Genomic DNA, 15,908 nt, shown 5'->3' with positions numbered 1-15,908 from the left:
TGAGCAAGCACAAACTCTTGGGAGGAGGACACAGAAACTGAACCACAGGACAATTAGGTATCAATGAGTGGTTAAAATGTAAAGATAGCAAGTTTATTCCACTCTTTTTGGAAGTTTAACTATTTAGAGAAGTAGGAAAGGGTAGTTTTAGGAAGATTTGGGTCAAAAAAGTTCCCCCCCAAAGATGAGAGGTGAGCATGACTACATGCTAAGAAGGAAAAAAGAAGTTTGAGAGAGATCCAAGATACAGGATAGGAAGAAAATGACTAAGAGAAAGGACTATGAGATAGTAAGAGGGGAGAAGATCCAAAGCTCAGATGAAAGGACTGGTCTTGAACCAAAGGAACACATTTCCTCTATGGAGACAGGAGCACAAGAGTGGGGGCAAGTGGAGTAAAATCCATAGGTGGTATTATAGTGAGTGAGGGGAATGTATTTGCAGGTGATGTCACAGATAGTCTTGATTGTTTTCAGGGGAGTAGGGATCGGGCTTTAACAGCTGAAAGTGAAGTATGTCTTAGAGCAGGAGGTCTGAGGACCAAAGTGAGAGTACAGAATTGCTGCTGAGTTCAGAAGATCAAGCTAATTCAGTTCACAGAAAGAAAGATTGCTAGGTAACTAAGTATCCAGCAGAGGTTGGGGCCTGAATTTGTAGTGACTGTAATTGGTTATTCTCTGCAGTCCTATTCAACAGTCTTTCATGTAGAACTGGTAAAGTCAAATGGTAGGGCTGACCCTAGACTGAGGTTTTAAGGCAGGGGGACTGGGGACAGAGACTCAGGAGACTTGAGGTAAATTGCAAGAGGGTGATTGGAGCAATGGGCCAAAGAATATAGACTGTAAGACAAGAAGTCAAGCCAATCCCACAAGAGAATGTAGGTTGGTTGACCACACATCACATGGCTACTGCTCTTTGATTTTACTGGGGAAGTAGAAGGACTTGACCCCTTTGGCTTCTCTTGTGGGATACAAGCGCCTGGATTTCCTATTACACCATCCAATAATGGAAAGGGACTACTCCAAAAAGAAACTGCAATGGTATTAGGAAAAGGAAATGACAGCTAGGTGCCAATAAATGACAAATAAATCACAATTTCATATTATAAGGTAGCATACTATCACAAGAACTGTCATAAAAGGATATATAGTTATAGGCCAAATAAGTAAGGTCCATGGACTCTAAGCCTTTACCTAAACTCACCCTCCACTCTACTCCACTCTACTATTTCCAAGTCTTTTGCTGATGCTGCTAACCACTGCCCAGAATGCGAATTCCCAATTTCAGCCTTCTCTAATGGGAGGAACTTATTTTATCTTTCTGTCTCCTACAATGCCAGGTATAGTGTCTGGCATATCATAAATGCAGATGTGGTTCAGATGAAATAGAAAAAATATTACTAAGGGTTAAGCTATTAGGAAAGGCTTCACAGGAAAGTATAACACTTAAGCTTGTCCTTAGAGACAAAGGAGTATTCTACCACACACACACACACACACACACACACACACACACACACACACACACACACAAGATTTTAACAGGGGGAAAGACACAGTGGCAATGAAGGTAGGAATGTGCAGTAAGAAAACCAATCTATATATAACTGGGGGTTCTTGTTGGAAACAGTACATAATGCTGGAAAGCCAACACTGATATAGGTCTTGAATTTGGCATCTGGACTATATTCATTAGGCCAGTGATTCTCAAGGAGCGGGGTGTGTGGCAGGAAAAACTGAAAAAAAAAAAAGCATCAGGAATTCTTCTTCTTTTTTTTTTTTTTTTTTTTTTGAGACAGAGTCTCATTCTGTCACCCAGGCTGGAGTGCAGTGGTGCAATCTTGGCTCACTGCAACCTCCACCTCTCGGGTTCAAGCCAATTCTCCTGCCTCAGCCTCCTGAGTAGCTGGGATTATAGGCACCCACCACCACGCCCAGCTAATTTTTGTATTTTTAGCAGAGACGGGGTTTCACCATGTTGGTCAGGCTGGTCTCGAACTCCTGACCTCAGGTGATCCACCCACCTCGGCCTTCCAAAATGCTGGGATTACAGGTGTGAGCCATTGTGCTGGGCCAGCATCAGGAATTCTATTTAGCTGTAACGATAAATTGTTAGTGTTTGAACAGAACTTAATAGATCACCAACTTCAATCTCCAACATTTTACAGATGAGTAAACTGAGAGCCAGAAAGGTGAAATGACCTACCTAAGGTGAACCAACTTAACTAGAGGAGAATAACTAAACACAGACCTGGGACCACTACTACTGTATCCCAATTTCCAATCTAGTTACCCCTCTACAACTTGTGGAAATAAATTATCAGAGGGCCAGGCTGAAAGAAAGCATTTGTAAATACAAAAAGGGAGTATAACATAAAAGCATGATTTGAAAAAATACAGTACCATTACCAACGCCTGTGAATTTATGTCAACAGACAGGGCAACTATATGGAAAATATAAGGTAGTAATTAGAAAAAAGGTTTTACATAATTAACAAGACAAAGAGACAGATTTATCAATAAGTCCTCAAAGAAATAACCACAAGACTTTATATTTTTCACATATATTTCTGTTTGATCCTCAAAAAGACAGTGCGAAGGAAACAGGGAAGGTATTGTCTTTCCCATTTTACAAATAAGGACATTGAACTGTGCTAGTTGGTTAAGAGCCAGAACTTATTCCAGTACTCTTTCTACAATCTCCAGGATAACAAAGATCTCCAAAATAGACCAAAATGAGCATGAAGCACTCTGGTTTAGCAGGTGGGAGGCAGACTTTGTGAATGAATAGGTAAAGTCAGGGGCTGAGAAGAAAATGGGTTAACTGGAAATGTAAGAGTGTAGTTTATGAAACAGTAGTAGTACTTGGTCTTATGTTTTGAACTGTGAATCACATTTCTCCTAGAAATTAAATGCTAGAATTCTAGCATTTAATATTCATATGCAAACACATAAAAACACAAGTCAGTCCCTCCATTTTCTCCCCCTCCCCTTCCTTCACTCCCTCACACAGACAAACACAGACATGTACATAACCACAACCTGGGCTTTTCCCTAAACCTTTATTATTTGGAACACCAGCATATTTTGTGCCATACAAGACAAACAGAGAGAGTCCTGACCTTAAGGGCTTTCCCACATTTACACCTTTAAATGAGTTATTGTTAAAAATACAAACAAGAAGGTTAGGGAACTTTGATATACAATGGGGGTGTATGGGGTTTGTGACTTGAAAAGAAACTTGGGTATGGAGCCTCTCGTGACCTGGCATGTGAGTTAGAATCTAAAAGCCAAGAAGTTGAGGTACCTTCAGTATTCAGGGAGAAATGAATTCCAAAAGCATTTTGAAGGTAAGGACTTGCTGTGTTGAGGAAATCAAGAGGTATATACCAGGTCAAAGTGGAATATTAATACTTGTTATGTGGAAGGCTTTTAAAGATCTGAAGGAGGGAAAGGAACTGAGGAAGGAAACTCTAGAATCTAATAAACCTTCTGTGAGGGTGCTTGACCTTAAGCAGGGCTCTAAAAGGAAAGAAGCCCTAGTGATAGACTCCATTAATAATCACCAGATCCTTAAGGTAGCATGATAATCCTCACAATCAATGTGTACAACTATATTTTAGAGTCCAATATTAGGGGGAATGTTTCAATACCTTAAGATTCACTTTGGTATTTAACTAAAAGAGTACAGTTAGCATTGTAGGTATAAGAGCTATAAAGGAATGTAACACTCAGTATCTTCAAAAACCTTCACATCTAGTTAAGGAAACAAGAGCACCTACAACATAGCACAGTGCGGAATGAGGAATTTAGGGTGCTGGGATGGATAGATGGGCAAGGAAGAATGCACCCAAGAGTTAAGGTTTAAGTTGAGCTTTGAAGGACCTGGAGGGGTCCAAGAGACAGGTTGGAGGAAAGAACATTCTTCTTTGGGGGAACAGGTAAACGAAGGCCAGAATGCAAGAGGCCTGTCAGTCTGGATAAAACAAGGTTCAGACAGAGAATAAAAAGAAGAGTGGCAGAGTAGTTTAAAACCAATTGCAAAGGGGCTTAGAAGGCCAGTTTAAGAAGTTTGAACTTTATTCTACAGGCAGTAGGGAGATAACAAGGTTTCTGATGAGGAAGTGACATGACAAAATAGCTCTGGAAGAAAAATAATCTAGCTGAGGTGTATAGATGGACTAGAGAACAAAGCAACTCTCAGCTACACAACCACTGTAGGAGTGAGGTAATAAGGAGCTGAGAAAGAGTCACAGATTTTCTTTGTTGGGAGGCACCTTGAAGATCATCTAAGCCAAATACAGCCAGAGTGATAGCAGAGGGACTAGAAAGAAAGGGAGTGATGCAAGAGACATCATGAACACTGTAAATCAACATCACAAAGTAGGAATCAACTTAACAATTGATTGCTAAATATAGGTAGCAAGGACAAGGGAGAAGTAAAAATATAATGCCTTCCAAGTTTTATGCGTAAGTGATTGAGAGCATGAAACCAGGGTTTACTTTTGTAAAATTTGGTGTGTGTGGTGGGAAGGGGAGGAATGAAGATAAGTTCAGTTTAGCTTACTAAACTTGAGATGTCAGCTGGGAATCCAAACAGAAACAAGCTGCACCAAAGGATTTGTCTAATGTCATTAAGGATGAAGTAAGTTTGTACTCCTTCATTGGTTCTGTTAGCTGAATCTGTCTTGAGGATACAATCCCCCCACTAGCATTATCTTATACCAAACAGGGACTCAATGGAGTGGGGGTTGAGTCGAAAGAACTCCTGAAATCTACTCTTCGCCCTTCTTTCCCTCAGTCTGACTAGTTGTGGCAGGTATTAAGGTCCATCCTTACAGAAGAAACCCTCAGAGTTTCCCCAACTTAAGCATTTAGACTACATAGCAAAAGTGCTTTTGCAGCATGCAATTTTTCTAGGCACAGAGCCTTGTGGATTGATCCAAAACTCTTACTCATGTTCAAGCTTTCATTGTCCTTGTAGGCCACTGGTGTGGCAGGATGAAGTAACAATAACAATCCACAAACCACAGAATAAAATTGAGAAGTAATTTCTTTTTGAAAATCAATTTCATTGTGGCTGTTTGGTTTCAATCCCTGCTATATGCCATCACGCCAATAAAAACTACTCTTCATCTCTGAAGTGCAGGTCCACTGACAGGTGGATATACATGGAGAAAATTACTCAACAGCCTATTATTTTAAAGTGGTTTCAGCAGCTAGCAGCAAGCGAAGTCCCCGGGAAGCCACAAGAGACAGGAAACCACCCTCTTTCTTGGCTATTCCAAGCACACAGCACTATCACCTGGCTGAGGAAATGGCAACTGAAATCTAATCCCTCTCCCCCCAGAGTTTATGAATTGATTTTCCAAATGGTATTTCACAGTGGTGTTCATTAAGCATTCACTACCACCCAAGCTCATGGTCTAGTGGCCTTCCAAAGTAGCTTCAGTAACATAGGTGATACAGACCTAACAATCTGTAACAGGGAAGCTGAAGTTAGGCATGGGGAACCAAATTTCATCTTCTTTATGCTTTTATTTCTTCCTTTAGAGCAGGAAGTTCTCAAATGGAGATGAGCATCAGCATCACCTGAAAACCCTTTTTATAAACTATATATGCCCATGGTCTCACTCTACAGACTCTAATGATGTATGTCTGGGTGTGCCCAGGGACGTGCATATCTTGAAAAAGTTCTCCAGGTAAGACTACTACGCATCCCTGGTTAAGAACCACTACCACGGATGATCTGTATGATATATTTTAACCCGACAATTCTGAAAAAATTCTAAGTAGGATCTGGGAATAGCTAGTTAGCTATTTCTATCAGAGAGAATAAGAGTAAGAGACAGAGAGAGAGAGAGGCAGGGAGGCAGAAAGGGAGAGGGATGTAGAGAGGAAAAAAGGGAAAGAGAGGAAGAGAGAGATGATTCTGGGCCAAGCTTCTTGATTACTGCCCACTCTAGTGCAAGTACCTACTGGGCCCCACATGCACCCTAGGTTCTGACCATACTAAGCCATTCACAATTCCATAAATCACAGAGTCTCACTTTGCAGTGCTTGGCAAAATCACCCATAGAGCTTTATTAAATTATATATGACTAGACTTCCATCCTTGAAGCTTCTGATTCAATTGATTCTACATTGGGACCCTGGACACATCTGTTAGAGGGAGAAATATCTGAAGTAAATGGAACAGCCTTGAAGATTCTCTTCCTCTAAAGATAGGTATCATTCAGAAACAACCAACGCCCCTTACACATTTATTCACCATCTTCTATGTGCCAGACACTTAAAAAAAATAACTACTTTATATAGATATAATTCACATACTGTAGAATTCATCCATTTTAAGTGTACAATTCAGTAATTTCTAGTAACTTTACAAATTGTGTAACTTCATGATATCTCTTGCATCATTTTCTTTACTTCTAGTTCCACTGCTATAACCCTGGCTGTGGTGAACCAGTTTTAGAGTATTTTCATCCCCAAGAAGTGCCCTTATGCTCATATTTAGTTAATCCTAATTCCTACCCCCTGCCCCAGGCATCCACTAATCTAATTTTTGTCTCTATATATTTGCCTATTCTGGACATTTCATATAAATGGAATCATACAATGTGGTTTTCTTGTGACTAAATTCCTTCACTTAGCATAATATATTTGAGGCTCAGCCATGTTGTAACATTATTCATAATTCATTCCTTTTTTTTTTTTTTTTGAGGCGGAGTCTCGCTCTGTTGCCCAGGCTGGAGTGCAGTGGCGCGATCTCGGCTCACTGCAAGACCCGCCTCCCGGGTTCCCGCCATTCTCCTGCCTCAGCCTCCCGAGTAGCTGGGACTACAGGCGCCGCCACCACGCCCGGCTAATTTTTTTGTATTTTTAGTGGAGACGGGGTTTCATTGTGTTAGCCAGGATGGTCTCGATCTCCTGACCTCGTGATCCGCCCGCCTCGGCCTCCCAAAGTGCTGGGATTACAGGCTTGAGCCACCGCGCCCGGCCAATTCATTCCTTTTAATGGCTGAAAAATATTGCATTGTATAGAATATTATATCACATTATACCACATCAGACATTTGAGCTGTTTTACTTTTTGACTATTATTAATAATGCTGCTATGAACATTCAATGTAGAGGCTTTTGTGTGAACATATGTTTTCAATTATCTTAGGTATATGCCTAGGAGTGGAATTGCTGGGTCATATTGTAACTCTATGTTAACCTATGGAGGAACTGACAAACTGTTTTACAAAACAGCTGACTCATTTTACATTTCCACTAGCAATGTATGAGAGTTCCCATTTCTCCACATCTCCACTTCTTATTGTCTTTTTCATTATAGCCAGTCTAGTGGGTGTGAAATGGTATCTCACTGTGGTTTTAATTTAAATTTCTGTAATGCAAAACGATGTTGAACATGTTTTCATGTATTTATTTAGCCATTTGTGCATCTTCATTTGCGGTAAAATATCTGTTCATATCTTTTGCCCATTTTTTTGTTTGGTTTTTCTTATTATTACATTCCAAGAGTCCTTTGTAAATTCCTTTGAATATAAGTTATTTACCAGATATGTGTTTTCCAAAGATTTTCTCCTAGTCTGTTGCATTTCTTTTCATTTTTCAAGGTTTTCTTTTGAAAAAAAAAAAAGTTTCTTTCCAAAACGGTTCATTTCTTTTTTAGACTATGTGTTTGGTGTCATATCTAATAAATCTTTGCTCTCGAAGATATTAAAGATTTTCTGTTTTCTTCTAAACATTTTATTGTTTTGGTACTTACATTTAAGCCTATGATCCATTTTGAGTTCATTTTTGGGGTATGGTCTCTAGTGAGTATCTAAATTCATCTTTTTTGCACGTGGATATCCAATTTTCCCAACACCATTTATTGAACAGGGTATCTTTTCCCCCCAACTAATCATCTTGGTACTTTTGTCAAAAATCAATTGATTATAAATGTAAGAGTTTATTTTTGACCTCTCAATCCTATTCCATTGATCTATATGCCTGTCCTTATGCCAGAACCACACTGTCTTGATAATAGTAGCTTCATACAAACTAGGTTTTCTTATTCCTGGATGTACCATGTTCTCTTTCATCTCCAGGCCTTTGCACTTGCTGTTCCTACTGCCTAAAACAGTCTTATCCTAGATAATTCTTACTTACTTTTTAGGTTTAAGCTCAGAAGATGCTTTGTCAAGAACATGTTCCTTGATTTCAAAAGTCATGGTCAGGTACTCCTCCTTAGTGCTTTAGATTATCCTATGATTAACCCTACCATTGCTTTATGAAATTGTATTATATGTGCCTGTTTACTTGTCTGTATGCTCCACAATGGCAGGAATCCCCTCTAATCTGTTCAATAGCTGCTTCTCCATTGTTTTGTACAGTGCATGATACATAGGAGGTGATCAATAAATATTTGTTGAAGAAATGATAAGCTGATTCTGCTTCTAATAATGGAAGCAAAAGTAATTTGGGCTAAATTTTCTGCTTAAAAAAACACAAGAATATTGGGGCAAGATATAAATGATACACGTTTCAAGATATCTGAGATCTAATAAAGTAATGCAATATTATAAAGCCAAAATGCAGGATAAAAAGAAAACTGAGAGAGGCTGTTTTTCTCCTAAGGTCATTGGCTGATATAGTAGAGTCAGCTGAGAGAGAGAGAGAGAGAGAGGAGCTTCTGACAGACTCATGAAGCTACAAGAACAAAAGTTGGAATTGAGGACCCTTCAAAGAGGGAGAACTCCCAAGGGAAAAAAAAAGCCCAAGCCTTGGATTTCAACTTAGAAGGCATAAATACTAAAAGGAAGGGTAAGTCAACCTTCACTTGGATTGAAGAGCAGCTTTAAATTATCTCAGTCTCATATTGAATTAAGGAGATGTGAGATTGCTAGTGTCTCTAACCATGTGCCAGAAGTGAGTATAAATCCTTTCTAGATAAAGATAAAAATAACTGAGGCCTCAAACCATCTCTACTATAATTTTTCATATATAATGCCTACCATTCAATCAAAACTAACCAGGAGAAAGGCAAAGTGATAGAAAATTAAGACAAACAATAGATAATAGAAACACACCCTCAAGGATTGAAATAATGAGTAATCAAATGAAAATTTTCACATAATTATGGTCAGTATGTTAAAAGATAGTTGATTGTGAATTTTGGCAGAGAACCAAACACTATTTTATAAAAAGAACCAAATGAAAACTCTAAAATTAAAAAAAAAAATGACAAATTATATTAAGAACTCAATGAGCGAGTTTAGAGGGAGTTTAGACAAAGCTGAAGACAGAATTAATGAATTGGAAGTTAAGTCACAGGAAAATACCCAGAATGTAAGATTATAAAAATATGCATCCATGTGTTCTAGGATGTCTGTGATTTCATGTTTTACATGTAAATCTTTGTTCCATCTGGAATTCATTTTAGTATAAGAGGTGAGATAAGGATCCAGTTTTACTTGTCTTTTTTTTAAACCCCCAAAATGGCAAGTCAGTAAATCCCAATACCACTTATTGAATTAATCTACCTTTCATGGGAGCCCTTTAAATAGAAACTTCTCCATTGCACATTTTAAATGGTTCAGTTGATACAAGTTCTATATATGGTTTATAAAATTCCTATTTAAAATGTAGTTCTGGAATCAGCTATATGATTGCAAACAGTTATCTAACCCCTCTGGGTCTGTTTCTCCACATGTAAAAATAGAGACGGCAGTATCTACCTTGCATTGTTCTTGTGAAGATTTTTTTTAAATAAAGTATGTAGAGGCAACCGTCTCAAAAAGAAAAAAAAAGAAAATACCCAGAATGAAGTATAGAGAGAAAAAAAAGGATAGAATATAGAGAAAAGTATGTAACAGACATAAAGGATGCTGAGAAAATGTCTAAAACAGGTTTGCTATGATCTGAATGTTTGTGTTCCCCCCAAAATTCATATGTTGAAATATCATCACCAATGTGATGGTATTTGATGAGGCTTTTAGGGGGCAATTAAATAATGAGGGAAGAGTCCTTGTAAATGAGATTAGTTTCCTTTTAAAATAGGTCCAAGGAAGTGCATTTATCCCTTCCACCACGTGAGGATACAGCAAGAGTGTGTCATTCTATGGATCAGGAAGAAGGCACTCACCAAACACCAAATCTGCTGGGCATGTTCATGGATTGGAAAACTGAATACCATAAAATGATGAGTTCCCCCTAAATTGATTTTTGGATTCACCGCAATCCCAATAAAAATCCCAGCACGTTTCTTTTTTTTTCTTTTTTGTGCAACATGACAAGCTGATTCTAAATGCAAAGGGCCAAGAATATCCAAGATACTTTTAAATAAGAGGAACAAGGTAAAAGGACTTGCTTTACCAGATAATAATAAAGTCCAGTGCTTAAGATTGTGGTAGCGATGCAATGACAAAGAGACCAACAGAATAGAATAAACAGTTCAGAAACAATCTTGCACATATACAGGCACCTGATTTATGACAAAGGTGATGCTGTAGAGGACTGGGGGAAAGATGGTCCTTATAATTAATGGTACTGGATCAGCTGGATATCTATATTTTTTAAAATGAAGCTGTTTCTGTATCTTAGCATACACAAAAATTGATTTCAAGTGGAGTATAGACCTAAATGTAAATGTCAAAAACATAAAGCCTCTAGAAGATAATATGGGAGAATATCTACAATTTCAAGGTAAGAAAATATTTCTTAAATGGGACATAGAAAACGCTACCCATAAAGGAAAATACTGAAAAATTAAACACATTAAAATTAAAAACTTCTGTTCATCAAAGGATACCATAAAGAAAGGTAAATCACAGATTTGGGAATGGCTTACAACATAAAAAATACAAAAATAGTTCATATTCAGAGTATATAAAGAATCCCTACAAATCTATAAGAAAAGGACAGACAAATTAATAGAAAAATGGGCAAAAAACTTGTATAGGCACTTCAGAGAAGATATGCAAATGCATAATAAACATGAAAAGGAGCACAACCTCATCAGTCTTCTGAGAAATGCCAATTAAAATCACCGTATATTACTACAAAGCCACCCACCAGAATGGCTACGTTTAAAAAGACTGGCAATACCAAGTGTTAGTAAGAATATGAAACAACTGAAATTCTCATGCATTGCTGGCAAGAATGTAAACTGATACAGTAACTTTAAAAAACTGTCATTATCATTAATGTCAAAAATATGCATCCCCTAAGACCCAGCAACTCCAATCCTAGGTATACAAGGAATAGAAATTCAAGCATATGTAACCAAAAGACATGTACAATAATATCCACAACATCAGCATCCGTAATAGCCCCAGACTGGAAACAATCCACAAATTCATTAAAAATAGGGTAAATAAACTATGGTATATTCAAGCAATGAAATAATATACAAAAATACAAACAAATGGCTGGGCATGGTGGTTCACACCTGTAATCCCAGCACTTTGGTACACTGAGGTGGGAGTATAGCTTGAGGCCAGGAGTTTAAGACCAGCCTGGGCAACATATAGAGATCCTGTCTCTATAAAAAAATTAAAAATGAGCCAGGCATGGTGGCATGTGCCCGTGGTCCCAGCTACTCAGAAAGCTGAGGTTGGAAGACCGCTTGCGCCTGGGAGGTCATGGCTGCAGTGAGCCATGATCATGCCACTGCACTCCAACCTGGGTGACAGAGCAAGACCCTGTCTCACACACAAAAAAAATACAAATAAAAAATTACAGCCACATGCAGCAACCTGAACGGATGTCACAAAAACAGTATTGACAAAAAACTCCAGATCCAAAAGAATACACAGTTTTATTTCATTTATATAAAGTTCAAAATGAACAAAACTAATGAACTAATCCAACTAGCACTATGTCAGGCACTGTGGAGAAAGAGAAAAAAACTAATCTATGGTGTTAGAACTTGAGAGAGTGAGGAGGATATACTGATAACAATAGGATATAAGTAGGAGTTGTGGAATATAATAATGTTCTATTTCTTGACCTGGGTGCTGGTGACATGAGTATATTCACTTTGTAATGATTCATAAAACTGTACAAATATTATTTATATACTTTTCTGTGTATGAGTTATACTTCAATAGAAAAGATTTTTAATAAAAGAAAGAAATGAAATGAAAAGCTAAGTCCTGAGTATTTACAGAGGAGTCAGATAAAATGGTCCTCTACAGGCAAGGTAGTTTCTCTTGGTAATGTTCTTGGGAATTAAATGGCTTCAGAGGTTCTCTACTACAAAGAGATCTTCTCTATAAGGTAGTTACAGATAAATTACAGATTATTTTTTCACAAGATCTAAGACAGAAAGAAAGATATGAGACCTAAAAGCAAATAAAACAAAACATCAAACAATATATTACAGGAAGCTTTTTGTACCATCTTAGAGAGAAGATGTGAAACTGGGAGACTGACCACATGGTTAAGGCCCTTCTCCATTTCACTTTCTAATTATTCTAGAGATCAGTGAAACATTGCCAGTGGAACTATTTACTCACCTAAGCATAGCTGACAAGTCACAGGCTTAGCAAGACCTGAGGAAAACAGGCCTGTTACAGAAAGAGAAAATGTCTTTGTTTTACATAAACACGTCCATAGTCCCAAAAGAATATTCAACTCAACAAGTATTTGAGTACAGTAATTGTAACTAGCACTGTGTCAGGCATTATGGAGAAAGACAAAAATGAAGGCGGATTTCTAAGGAGCTCTAATGTAAAGACATAAAATGTATTTAAAAACAACAACAGCAATAACAACTAAAGAATGATTCTAAGCAGGATATGGTGGCTGGGTTGCAGCAGAGTTAGTGAGAGAGAAAATGGGATGGGAATAATGAAGCAAGTTGATCAAAAGTTCTGTATTTAAACCCACAGTAAATGTATTTTATCTAGATCCCACCTCCATTAAAAAAAAAAATCCTTGGATTTATTCATTGTGCTCACCTTGAATCACCTCAAATGATTCCTAGTTATGTTCTTGATCAAAAAGCCTTAACACAGGTAATGTCAACTCTGGATACACTAATGGTCTATCTAGTTATGTCAAGCAACGTTTTGTAGAACTTTAAGGTTGACATCTATGACATCACCTCAAATAATTAGGAACATACTCCAAATAGCCCTACAGTTTTAAGTAAATCCGTATTGATCTACCCATAATTTTGACTATTACTTGAGACAATGAGTTGAATAAGATACTACCTTTATTTGCCTCCTCTTGAAAATAATTTTTCAAACATTAAAAAGTAACTAATACTTAACATTGTGTCTGGCAAAGCAGGCTTTCTATTTATTGAACTGGATTGTTAAGTTACATGAATATATTAACCATATTCATCTCGCTCATGGTTTGGTAGACTTTGATCATATTCCTCCTTCAGCCTCTTTCTATCCAGACTGAGAAAAAAACTAGAAAATCCCTTCATCCTTTTGATCAATTTAATGGGGTTTCTGAGGACTTTTATCAGCTGTTAGGCTTTTCTTGAGGAGCAGTCACCGGAATTTCCTGTCTGATTGTAGAAGCAAATCTGCTTTTGATCTTGTACATGGAAAAAATAAGTGTTTTGTAAGTGTTTTGTTGTTTTTGACACCCTTCCTGATGATACCCACTACATTCTTGGCCTTTGAGGACCACAATCACAACTGGAGCAACATCTCCACAGAATGATCAACACTGATTTTTAGTTTGTTACGCTGACAATCATATTACTGTATATTGTCCTAATTCAGACACAAATGAGATATCCCTTGCTCTTGAGATAATCTCCACCAACTATCCAGACAAATCTCAGCTACTTGGCTGCTCCAGCTGAAGGAGATGATTGATTACAGAAGGTCTGATGTGACTCTCTCACTTTATCATCAGCAAGTGTGCCCCTACCGGGGAGACTTTTCTAACATTTCACATGGAGAAATATGCTCATCTCTCTGCTCTGTATCCTACCTGCCCTAACTTCCTTGTGTGCCCTGCTTAAAAAGTTTTTAAATTGAGAGATGATATGCACACATCTACAGTGATTTCCAGGTCCCTTTCTTGAGTCATAACTGAGAGCCCAGAGCCCATCATCTCATAAGAATGAATAGGTTTACTTTTGCCTACCTGCATGAAGTGTCTCTGACTGTTCTGCCCACTTGGTCTCATGAAAGCTTCCTGCAGTTTACTGTCATCAGCTTGCCTTCACTCCTTGCAGATAAACTAGTAAGAAACCTGAATGTACTGCCCGTTGAAGGATGTATATTTTTATCTTTCTTCCTCTCCATCCAAGATTTGCTGTAACAGCAGTTGTTTGTGTTGAAAAACTAAAATATAAAAATATGACCTACGTGGCCAAATCCCACAAGGCTGTTTACTTCCTTATTTACCGAATCAGAATCTGTCAGCACAATGTAGAATTCTGAGTGTCAGCAGATACTGAAAATTAAATGTCCCTGTAAAGCCAGCAGAGGGTGCACCAGGGCACTAGAAATTTTACCCAAGCTTGTAGCAGTATTAATTTAATACCCAATCAACTTTTTAAAAAACTTATTTTTGTATACTAAAACTAATATACAAGATAAGATACACAAGTTGAATAACTTAAACTTAAGTTGAATTTGGGCTAAAATTCCTTCAAAGTATACTCCAAATCTGAAAGTGAAGTTCAGGAAGAATAAGGAATACATGGTTAAACTTACTGTGGTCAAAATACAGGTAGAGTAGAACAAAATGATGCAGATCTGAGTGCTCTACTTTGCAAAAGTTCTAATATGGAGCTCCATCTTGCTCCCTCGCAAAAGGTCCCAGGAGGTAGTTGAGGGAATGAGCACTGAACTAGGAGTTAAGAGAGCAACTATCATCCCAGTTTTGATTCTAGTTATGTGACCTTGGGCAAGTCACTTTCCCATTAGGGCCTATGTTTCCCAAGGGAATCAAACAAAATGGACTCATATAAGCCCTTCATAACTCTAGGAAACTGATTCCAACTGATGTCAACAAATGTAAAGAGCTAGTATCCTTGCTTCTATTGCTCAAAAATATTAAAACAGAAAGAATAAAGGACAGAAGGTAGGAAGCTGTGTTTAAACCTAGAGAGAACTATTTTAGTGCCACACAAAGGGAGGTAACTAAATGCCATTACACACCTGTAAGAGTTTCATGCCATCACAGAAGCCCTAGAGTACAGCTGTTCTGCTAATCCCCAGTCTATAAAAGCGGCTCTGTCCATCCTGAATGCCAAAAAGTCTTGGCCAACATTTGACTAAAGAAGTTTAATTTTTTCATCTTTTCACAGAATATCAATGTTCAGCTGCTAAATATTTCTACTGGGCATTGGGGTGTGGGGGGAGTGGCAGTAGATAAATAAAAGGAGTCAGAATCCTAGTTAATTATCGTTTAGCTACAATGTTTAAAGTTTCAAGTATGAGAAGCATGTCTGCTGATTCTCTTCTTTGATAAGCTGTTATATAAATTGGAGTGTGCTAGTAAGACATTTTAAGGCTCAAGGCAACTTTACAACGGACATCTTTTTTGTTGTTGTTGTTGTTTTTTGTTTTTTTTTTTTTAAGTATCAGTCCTAACATTACACTATGATCATGAATGTGATGTCTCTATCAAGTGTACCACTTTAGATGGGAGGTCAAAGTGGCACAAATAATGTTTACAGAGTTGTGACAATGACTCTGGATGTGGAAGTAAATATAGAAGGCTTGGGTCCCTCACCTCAAGGAACTTATTTGTACAACTTGCTCTCTTCCCTAAGAGGTACAATTTTACTATTATTCTTTAGCCACCTCAAAAGGATCCTTGGATGCTTCTCCTAAGTTTCACATATGGCAACGAAGACAATATTTACATTAAGTGAACTAAATTTACTTGAATAAAGAGCTAGAAAGAGTGGAAAACAAACGCCAAAGCTAATA

The 15,908-nt window shown here is 37.8% G+C and overlaps 2 protein-coding genes across 6 annotated transcripts in view; one reads left to right on the top strand and one right to left on the bottom strand.

Moving 5' to 3' along the window:
- Positions 1 to 15,908, top strand: part of PJA1 (praja ring finger ubiquitin ligase 1) — a 1,335,831-nt gene that overhangs the window by 630,413 nt on the left and 689,510 nt on the right. The window lies entirely within an intron of this gene.
- The window catches only part of EDA (ectodysplasin A), a 440,121-nt gene that overhangs the window by 422,717 nt on the left and 1,496 nt on the right, over positions 1 to 15,908 (bottom strand). The window lies entirely within an intron of this gene.

This window comes from Macaca thibetana, chromosome X, assembly GCF_024542745.1.
Source record: "Macaca thibetana thibetana isolate TM-01 chromosome X, ASM2454274v1, whole genome shotgun sequence".
In the NCBI taxonomy this organism is placed as follows: Eukaryota; Metazoa; Chordata; class Mammalia; order Primates; family Cercopithecidae; genus Macaca; species Macaca thibetana.
The sequence above is the reverse complement of the archived record's forward strand: the minus strand, read 5'-3'. Positions and strand labels throughout refer to the sequence as shown.